Source organism: Nymphaea colorata, chromosome 6, assembly GCF_008831285.2.
Source record: "Nymphaea colorata isolate Beijing-Zhang1983 chromosome 6, ASM883128v2, whole genome shotgun sequence".
NCBI lineage: Eukaryota > Viridiplantae > Streptophyta > Magnoliopsida > Nymphaeales > Nymphaeaceae > Nymphaea > Nymphaea colorata.
The window spans coordinates 25,547,224-25,557,602 of NC_045143.1; the positions used below are offsets into that span (position 1 = coordinate 25,547,224).

General features: G+C 39.8%; 1 pseudogene; it reads right to left on the reverse strand.

Annotated features, from left to right (window-relative positions):
* Positions 1-1,036: 1,036 nt before the first annotated feature.
* LOC116256645 (cyclin-dependent kinase C-2-like) overlaps positions 1,037-10,379 on the reverse strand; it is a 41,848-nt pseudogene continuing 32,505 nt past the window's right edge.

A 10,379-nucleotide genomic window follows, 5' to 3' on the forward strand; every position in this document is an offset into this window, starting at 1 on the left:
AAAGTTTCCTGTTACTTGGGTAGGTAGTAAGAACAAAACGAAGGCATATCATTGCATGGTAAGACACTTTTAAAATGTTTTTAGGCACAATAAAAAATTTTCTCTTTCAAAAAAGTACTCGACATCAAATGACATATCACTTGGAAGTAGGAACTCTCTTCTACCAAAAGAGGAGTTTTTATGAAACCAGACTGATTTGTTGGGTAGAAGAAGAACTTCATATGCTCTCCTATAGAAGTAGGGAAGATCAAACTATCCAATTCAAAAATTGCACTATCAAATTCAAAAATCAAATACAAATAATCTATTCTACTCTATCCCCGCCTAACTAATCACTCCTCCCTTGCACCTTATGCTAAATAAATCAAGAATTCAAGCAAAAAAATAAAACAGTTTATAGGAACATAAACATGTCCTAAAAACGAAGAAGTGAACCTATGTTTACTAAGTTGATTTGGAGCACAAATCACATCCAGTGCTAATTGCAGACGAATGAACAGAAAAGAACAAAAAAGCACCAAACCTGAGATTTTTTTTTTTTAAAAAGAAGAATTAGTGATAGTCTAATATTAGTTCGCCCTTCTAAAGGGCTCCCAAGGTCCACTGGTCTTCCTGTATGCTAACAAGGAGGCATTCCCATGTTCAAGTCATTCCAGCCTTTGACGTGACGGGATTGCAAAGTGGCATATTGGGGAGAAGCAGCTGGTGAAAGAACTTCAGAACCGCTACACCATACAAACAACCCAACCATTCCTATGCAAAAATGAAGCAGGATTGATTGTGTTCACTAGATATTAAGTTCAAATCCCAAACTTTCATAGAAGTGTACCAACAATTGTACTTGGAGCATGCAATTCAACTGAAAAAAAAAGATTACGTACCGCGAGGCATGTAAATACAATAAAAGAAACTGTAATGGTGAGTAATTATGACTATGGCATGATATTTGAACTTATAAAAAGTAAACCAGGAATATCATGAAATTGGACTGCATAGCTACTACGAAGATTCTAGTCACAAGACAAAACCCACATAACCCATCCATATACTGACAAGTTCATCATCGCCAGTCAAGCTATGATAAACATCGAAGAGAAAATCACACATTCTTGTTTCCCTATTTCTATCTGCAGAACAAAGGAGCAGCGTAGTAATGAAATACCTAACCATCTCCTCTTTCTCCATATAAAACTGAAAATAAGTGCGTGAATTAAATCCATGTCAAGGGATATTCTTAAATATCCAACACTGGTTTGTAGGAATACCGTTGGTGCATTAAACCAATTCCCATCGACCCACTTGAGGTGAAAGCGAAAGTCCCTAGCAGAGCCCTTCTCTTCAGAATGTAGGATCACCAGTCAAGTGCACAGATATATTGAACATATCATGCTTCAGTTTGCTTCCAGACTACTGTGGCCAACCATATTGTGGATTCCGATTACCACCCATCATGTTGGGCACTCGACCAGTACCTGAATTGCCATAAGGACCTGATTGGGGATAATTTGGAGCCCGACGCCATAGGCACCAACTCCAGATCTAGGATGGCCACCTCCAGGCATACTGGTTCCAGCATAAACAGGACCTCGGCCTTGAGGTGGATAAGGTCCAGTAGCATATCCACCAGCATGGCCACCATGATTTGGATTGTATCCACCACTTGGGTTTCCACCTTGAGGATACCTGTTCTGTCCTATTGGAGGTCCCCGAGGCTTATTGTAGTGGTGACTTGGCCCAACAACAACTTGAGGTGAGGCATTGGTTAGGGCGGTTGCCCTGGCTGCTGAATTGGCGGCAAACGTTGATGCTGCTGAGGATGCTGTAATTTTTGCCTCTTGGCTGTTTCTTCGTGCTGCCTTTGCTGTTGTCTTTTCTTCTTGGTCTGGAACACATGAGATGACTCGTATTTGGGTAAACTAAGAGGAAGGCCAGAACGGGCTATTAGAAGGCCATCAATTGTGACACTTGGCATGAACAAAAGATTTTGAACCTTTTTGGGTCACATGGCAACGGATCACACCAGAAATACTCAGCATCAAGTGCGTCTTTTGCAGATATCCTCTGAAAAGAAGAAAATGAAACCATTAGTGGACAAACAAACACAAACAACAGAGGATGCAAGGAGGAAAAAGGGTTGACATATCAACAGTAGACTTCAAGAAGAAAAGATAAAAACTAGAGAAATGCAAGAACATCAAGGAAGAATACAATCTCAACCAGATAAATATCATAGCTAGGAGGAAGGAGTTGTACCAACATATCTAACTCTAGTCTCTAGTTTTGACTTCAAAGCAGCTGAAGAACCTCTTGTAAATAGAAATAACGAGACACAGAATGCAGATCGAAACAGAAAATGCACCCAGTATTTCAATATGTAGAATAATAGAATTCTACCTGACAAATTCGAAGAGAAATTTTAGAAAGTTATAAGAAATAAAGGGGACCACTGTTCAAGCATAAAGATTTTCAGTGTGTGCCCTTTTCCTCTCTCTCTCTCTCTCTCTCTTTCTCACTGAAAACCATTCAGGTTTACAGTCAGTTCTCTCTCTCCCTTCCTGCCCTTTCTTTTTCAATTTTAACCAAAAAAATGTTTAAAAAAAAAGGGATATCCAGATATGTCCCTTAAACGCAATGCTGCATCTGTGGTATGGGGAGTACAGGGGCCATATCCCCACTCGCATGTGACTTAGCAGGGAACTGATTAGTTGGCTAGTCGAATTAACTGTTCACTAGCTGGACATCATAGCAACAATCGTTCTAAACCTTAGCTCCTTAAGTCCAGCCTGTTATAGAAACAAGAATTGACAACACTGAATACTGAACAATTGCTGGCAACATTCTTCCAATAACATTCCACCAGACAAGGACAAGTTCAAAAATAGACCATAATTTTCTCAAGAAACACTGATTCCCTTTGTCATTTTTAAGTCATAGAGAAGTTTGAATGTACATTTCCATATTTGGGAAGAAAACAAAACTGTAAATACATTGAAATGCCAGGTATCACTTTCATGTCATATACGTCACAGTTATTTCATTTTGGTAGATGAACATGACGCTAGTTGGGTAATTCATAATTTTCCAGAAAGCTATCAAAAGCACTAGCAGCAAATACTTTTAGAATCAAGTGAAGCAGTCATAAAATGCTTTAGTGCCACAACCTCACCTCTTGACACCCTGTTCACAAATGCAGACTGAAATAGTAAGTCGACAATGATAATGAGCAGAGAACTACATAAGTCCTCAAGATTTTTCTTATATGACTCTCATCACTACAAGTGGCTTGCAAAAAAGACATGGTACCGAACAAAAGAAGCTTGTAGGCCTACAATAGGAATATTTATATGACTGGACAATACAATGGCCAAGTATCATGTATGATTTTTTTCAGAAAATAAATTAGAACACTAAATATTAACTCAAAAAACCTCAACTTGGAAAAATCTTGTAAAGGTTATTATTCAAGTTTCTTTAGTAACTTAATATAGGAAGTCTTTCCTTTTCAACACCACAGAGAGAGAGAAAAAGAGAGAGAGAGAGAGAGAGAGAGAGAGAGAGAGAGAGAGAGAGAGAGAGGCTGTTGCAAGACTAACAAAAAAAAAACGTAAAACCTTCATCTCTTTTTGCTGCAAAAGGAAATCCAAGGAAATACTAGTACATGGTTCATTTGATTTTGGAGTTTGTGATGATTATATCATTAGAATCCACAAATAAGAGATCATGCCCTATCTAGAAATAAAGACATATGCACATAGCTACTTAACAAATAAGAAGTAAAAGCCTTGTTCTCCAAACTTGGGGAAACTACCGAGATCACTGTCAAAACAAGAAAGAGATTAACTCCCTTGGGAGCCCAAAGTTAGAAACTTAAGAACTTGATAAGTCTATAGTAAAGCTGACACTAAAACTGCTAAGGACACCCAAGGCCAAACTTGCAATGTTATTTGCAGAGTGTCATTCGTTTTGCAAGGACGTTCAGATCTGGAGCAGGACTCACCACCTAATAATTAGAAGAATTCAAGGAGTAGGTTTGCTACTCCCACTTGCCAGAACTCACATCCATACACTAAATCATTTGTCACAAAAGTTCAAACCTCCAAAACTCTGAGAATATAGCAAGACGATACCTGAGATGGGTCAAGAGTTGGCATATGCTCCAACAACTCCAAAGCATGTCGATCAAAGCTGAAAGCAAAAATAACAGCATCTCAGGTGCACATTACCTCTATATAAACTAGAAACAATAACAATAATAAGGTGGTAAAGCTCTGATAAACCACAAAACTACACAAACACAACATAACAAAAAGTAAATGTGAAAAAAAGATCTCCTCAAAACAAATTTTCACTACAAATCATTGTAAACCAGATTCATATGTTTTGTACTTACTGCTTAAAAACATCTCTAAGGCACCTCTTCATTGGTCTTGAAGGCTTGAAATTATTGTACCAAGGAATCTTTGAAACTCCCGGCCAGTTAACCTCATCAGGTGATCCACATAGTTCATGTAACGCTCGGCATTTACAGGATGGGTCGGGTCAGGGTCCTGACCCGGACCCGAACTCCACATGCGACAGGAGGCCGACACCGCCCTCTCCTCCCTCATTTTTCCTTCTCCCTCGTTTCCCCTCTTCGTCTCTCCCTTAGCCACGACCGCAACTTAGAGAAGAAGAAGAAGGCGACGGTGTCGGCGACGACGGCGGCGGTGCTTGGGGTGAGCCCTGTCATCCCCTTGCCTCTTTGTCTCTTCTCTTGTCTTCTTCCTTCCTCTCCTCCTCCCTCTTGCGCGGCCCTCCCCCCCCCTTCCGTTTTTTTGTTGTTGTCGTTTCTCTCTCCTCTCTGCACACTCGCGTCTCTCTCTTCTGTCTGCCTCTCTCTGTCAGCACCCTCACTCTCCCACCTGCTCTCTCTCTTCTCTCATGCACTCTCACCCTCACTGGCCTTCTTCCCCATTTCTGTCCAAACCCTCCCTCTCTCTGTTTCCCCTCTCTGTCAGCACCCCTTTCTTTCATTCTTTTCAGCTGCCCACACCACTATCGTGGGCCTCTCCTAACGATAGATTCTTGTTTGGAACTCCCTTTGGTCGATTTTTTACTCTTTTATTGCCTTTTAAGTCAACTTGCAGCTTGGGGGCGCATATTTCCCCTCATACCAGTGGCTGGGATGCATTGGTGGAGGCGGCAGTGAGAGGTTTTGACTGTTTGAAGATCACTTAAACTCGTGAGGTGGCTGTCGGAAGGATTGCAGCAGTCTAGACTCTTGATTTGGGGTGAGCAAGGCGTAATTGAGCCTATTTTATTGTATGTTTTCCTTTGAAACATGTATAATTATTGTTTGAGCATGCTAGAAGGTAGAATTGATGATTTGGGATGCATGTTAACGACTTTGCTTTTCGAGAAAAGTGTAGAATTATGTTGGAGAAGTGTTGATTCATGTCTATAATGATCATTTGAGTATGATGGGTTAATTTTCGAAGCAATAGGGAAGCATGGTAGAGATTTGATGTGGGTGAGAAGATTTAGAATCGTTTTGATGAGAATGTGGCACAAGCTTTTGTCAACGGGCGTATTGCGGTGTTAGTTGGAGAAGAACATGTAAATTGGGTGTATTTGTGGGGAAGACGCTTTAACTATAGAAATTAAGAATGTGTTAAGAATGGATTGATCGAACCATTGGGTTTTGACGTTTGGTGGCAACGGCAAGAAATTGGGAAGTGGCCTATTAGAGGGCTTGTAGGTCGACACTACCCGTCGACACCTTCTTGAGTGATGACATGTGCCTCAATGATTTTGTTTTATATTTGTTTGGATCGATAAGCTAATTAGTAGAAATCTTATATTTTGTTTATGTCTGCAGGTACATCGAGCACGTCCCGTCGACCTTGAGCTACCAGATTCAAAGCTCGAGGCATTTTGAAGAGTTTTGTGAGCGCGCCATAGGTATGGCCGCATTCCAAGCAAATCCCTGCCTGGGGCAAATGTGTGAATGTGTGTTCCTAGGATCGTGGGATCCTAGGATTGTGATGTGAATTGATTGATTGTTTTGTGAATGAATGTATGTATGCATGCACATGATTTGATATATGATATGAATTGTTTTGAAAGGCTATTAGTAGTTTGTTTTGAAAATGTGATGCATTTGCATGTGCATGCTAGAATTGATAACTGTTTAGGACAGATGAGGTGGGGTATCAAGTTGAGCATCTCCTCGACCCCAATTGTGCATTAGAAAACATCTTAGAATGATAAATGCATAAGACAGAGCCAATCACAGATCGAGACTACTCTCTGTGGTTTGGCTAAGGTTTTCAAAGATGTGATTGATGTGATAATTGATGTGAATGTTTGTTTTATTGCATGCACATTGCCGTGGGCAATGATGCAAATAAATGAATTGAAGGGTAGTTGTACCCGTATTGCTATGACGACTAGCTAAGAAAGTAAATTATATGTGTAGCCCTCGTGTGGAGGCATTTGGAGGTATGGGGGCACTCGAGGAGTGAACCAACCTCATGCGCTAGCTGGTCATTTTGTGACTGTGTTTCCATAATGTAAACTAAGAATGAATAAGAGATGAGAGGCCAGTGGGATGTGGCCATGTGTTTGGGAGATGTCCCGCTTTTGCTACTGGTCTCGCCTGTTCAGAGCGCAGGCGGTGCAAGTTCCCAGGGTACTGTTGTGTGTTGTGATTGGAGCGTTGGACTCCCGCCTTCCCAACCTGGGTGTTGTCATAGGGAAGGCTGAGTATCTCTCCTTGGAATTCACACATCCATGCAGCGGGTGAAATGGATCCATATTGTTCTGGGCCACCACAGGGGTTGTCTCTCGGCTGTAGGCGGCCCGTGGTGTGCACGTGCCTATGTTTGCACCCATAGGAACTGTTAATTCACTGAAGTTAATGAAAATGAAAAGTATATGAATGTGATGCATGTGTTTGATGTGCATGTGAATGATATGGATGAAATGATATGTTTAAGTATGCCTTGCATGTGATTAAAATTGTGTTACTGAGGCCATTGAGTGGCCTCTACATGTTGTGGTCTATGTTAGAGGCCTTCTAGGAAAGTGATATGACTAAGCCCTGACACGACATGATGATAGATCGTTTTTATGATTGTTCTCATAGTTAAGCCCATACCTAAAGGGTTTGGGGATTTACTGGCTTGCTGCCATACTGCGAAGGCTAAGCCTTCAGTTGTTTTCTTTTTCAGGTTTTGGTGGACCAGGGGCAGCAGGTTGATCGGATGGCTTTACTCACGTCCTACTGGGGGGGTTTTGAGTTTTGTTTTCTTTTGTAGTGCCGGCACGTCTTGGTTTGATTGTATTGATGTCTTGTTTTTGTTAGACTTCAATTATATGGTTTGGGGCATTTTTGTCATAAACATAGATATGATTTTGTATGAATCAAAATTGTTATATAAATGAAAGTTTGCCCCATTGTTTTGAATTGCTTGGTTCATCTCTTTTTGAATTGTTGTGTCGTCACACCTCAATGCTTTATGTCTAGAAAAAAAAATTGTTAGAGGGTCAAAAGGTGGGGGTGTGACAGTTCAAATATTTTATTCAACTGCTGTGGCTAGAATTATCAGGAAAAGGAAAGTTTCAATCATAGAGAAGAAGAGGAGGACCAAAATAGAATATATAATGGAAACATCATGACACGTGTGTGTGTGTGTGTGTGTTTTTTTTATTGGTGTGTGTGTGGGGGGGGAGGGGGGGGGGGCGAGGGGAATATATGGATTTGTTTTACACCTCCTTGTTGAGTCTATTTTAGTCAGACCATTTTGATCAACTCAAACTGACCTATAGAGAAGAAGAGGACCAACATAGAACATATAATGGAAATAGTGTGGAAGAATTTATGTAAACCACGAAATTGAGAGATTGTATACCTTTTGTAGAAGAAGAAACACTAAAGCCCTCTTTTCCCAAATACAAATGGATTTCCCACATGTAAATTTCCCTTCAAACCAGCAGTTTCACCCTCGATTTATTTGAAAATTGCTCTCCAAAATCAGCAAAACCCACCTCCCCCCACCCAAAGCTCATAGAAGTAATAGAAGAGAAAACGATCAAAAGGGACATTGTGCCCCTTTCTTAAAAATTGGTCAGTATTGTAAGATATGGGCTGTATCAGTTGTATCGTATCATACAGCAGCGATATCGTTCCAATACCCCTACTATACACATGCAAATCATGAGCATCATAAGTGTATCGTATAGGTTTTGCTGCCCTATATGACATGTATTATAAAATACGCCTCTCTAACATACGATACAAATAACACTGCTTATAAATATAAAAAAAGGGAGCCTATGCACTAGAAGGCCAATGACGCTCTATGACTTTCAGGCCAGGGCCTAGTCACCAAAGCACCGAGCAGGCAAGCTACTCGACAGGTCAAATGGCCTAGTTGGTGGTATGACAAATGAAAATCTAACACAAGCCATAGTACGAGTCAAATGCTCTAAAAATTAGAAACCCCACACTGGAATCCTAAAAGATAAGCCGTATCAGCCTTAAAAATTGAGTATAATAACTTTTTAAATTATCTTTTTCATAACATGTCTGCCTGTACAGTTAGTCCATCCCCTCTCCAGTCAGATACTACGAACATCGGAAACTATTATCAATCCCAAAAATGATAAGACAACGGAAAAAGGGGACGTTAATGACTTGCCTTGGGGATTTTCATTCTAAATTCAAATGTTACATCATGAAAACGATTTAATGCATCAGGATAAAAACTATAGATTAAGTGTTGGAACTTGGTGAGTGAAGTAATACATGCATAATTTTTCTGCTATTTTCAGTTGTGAATCACTAAGTTGGATCAGTTTCATCTGCTTTGCATCCAATATTATGGTTTACAGTTCTCAAAAATCATAAGCTTGTGCAGGCACCTCATTCTTTCCAGGCAAGATTGGCTTCCCATTTAGTAGCTCAGCAAAAATACAACCAACTGACCACATGTCCACAGCTGGCCCATACTTAGTGGAGCCAAGCAGCAACTCTGGAGGTCTGCCAATGAACTCAACGATTACAAAAGAGAAACTGTGTCCAAAAACCAACATCAACATGATTGACAACAAGATATGACAGGTTACCTGTACCAAAGAGTTATGACACGGTTTGTGAGATTTCCATTATGGTCACTAGAAAAAGATCTAGCTAAGCCAAAATATGCAAGCTTCAAATGCCCTTAATTGCCAATTAGAAGATTGAAACCTGCACAGGAGAGAAAGCAGGACACCGAAGTAGTTAGATGGGAAACAAACAAGCCCAGAAGACATTGCAGTATATTCTATGGGGTGAAAATAACAACAATGCTGTCTAGTGACCTTTAATATCACGATGAAGAACTTGATTAACATGGCAATAGTGAAGTCCCGTTAACAGCTGCCTCATGTAACACTGAGATATACATAGAAGAATTCATATAAATAAGAATATATTCAATTGAGGTACTGACCACAATTAAGTGTGTTAAAGTGAATTTCTTAAGCTAAAGAGAAGTTCACCCTTGTCTAGGGAACTGTAAACCGCATTCCAGGTCTGTCTGATAACCCAGTCAAATCATGGTCCATGTATTCAAATACCATATAAATGCTTCCCTTGTATTTATTGCCTTCTGCACAAAAATTAATGTTTCAAAACGTAACAGATAAAGGAAAAAATATGATAATGGAATTTCAAATGCACTAAGAAATACTTGGCCTTCCGTGTTCATCTTTTTCAGGTCCTGGTAATTAGATATAGAGAATATAAGATCAATGACCAACTAAAGTCATCACAATTGAAGAATACCTTATTGAAGAAATAGAACCTGGAGATGTCACAATCTCTTTTAACTGAATGATGTTCTCGTGGTGCAGTTTCTTTAAAATTTTGATTTCACGTATAGCGGTTATAGGAAACTGCAATTGTAACAAAAAGAGTCAAAACTAAATAAAATGCATGCATCATGTTAACATGTCCTATTAGATAGTAAAGTAGCTAATCAGCATACTCCTTCTCTCTCATTGTCCACGCGTATCGTTTTCAAAGCAACAATCTCGCCTGTTTTGATCTCCCTGGCCATGTACACTTGACTGCACTTCCAAGAACAATGAGAAGAATCAGTTTGAGAATTAGAAGAATCAACAATCGCTAGAGACAATTCCAGAACACAGAACAGTATCATTAGTTCTACTTGTTTTCATTTATTTGTGTATATTAGTGCATATGTGTATGCATACGGGTGTGGTTCTCCAGTTTATCTAAGTGCCTCCATCTGCATTTTGGCAGCTTAAGAAGAAACTAGCCAAAAGATAGCACATAAATAGGAGGTTATTGAAGATTGAGGAAAGAAAAATAATATCAGAAAATCTCAGTTAAC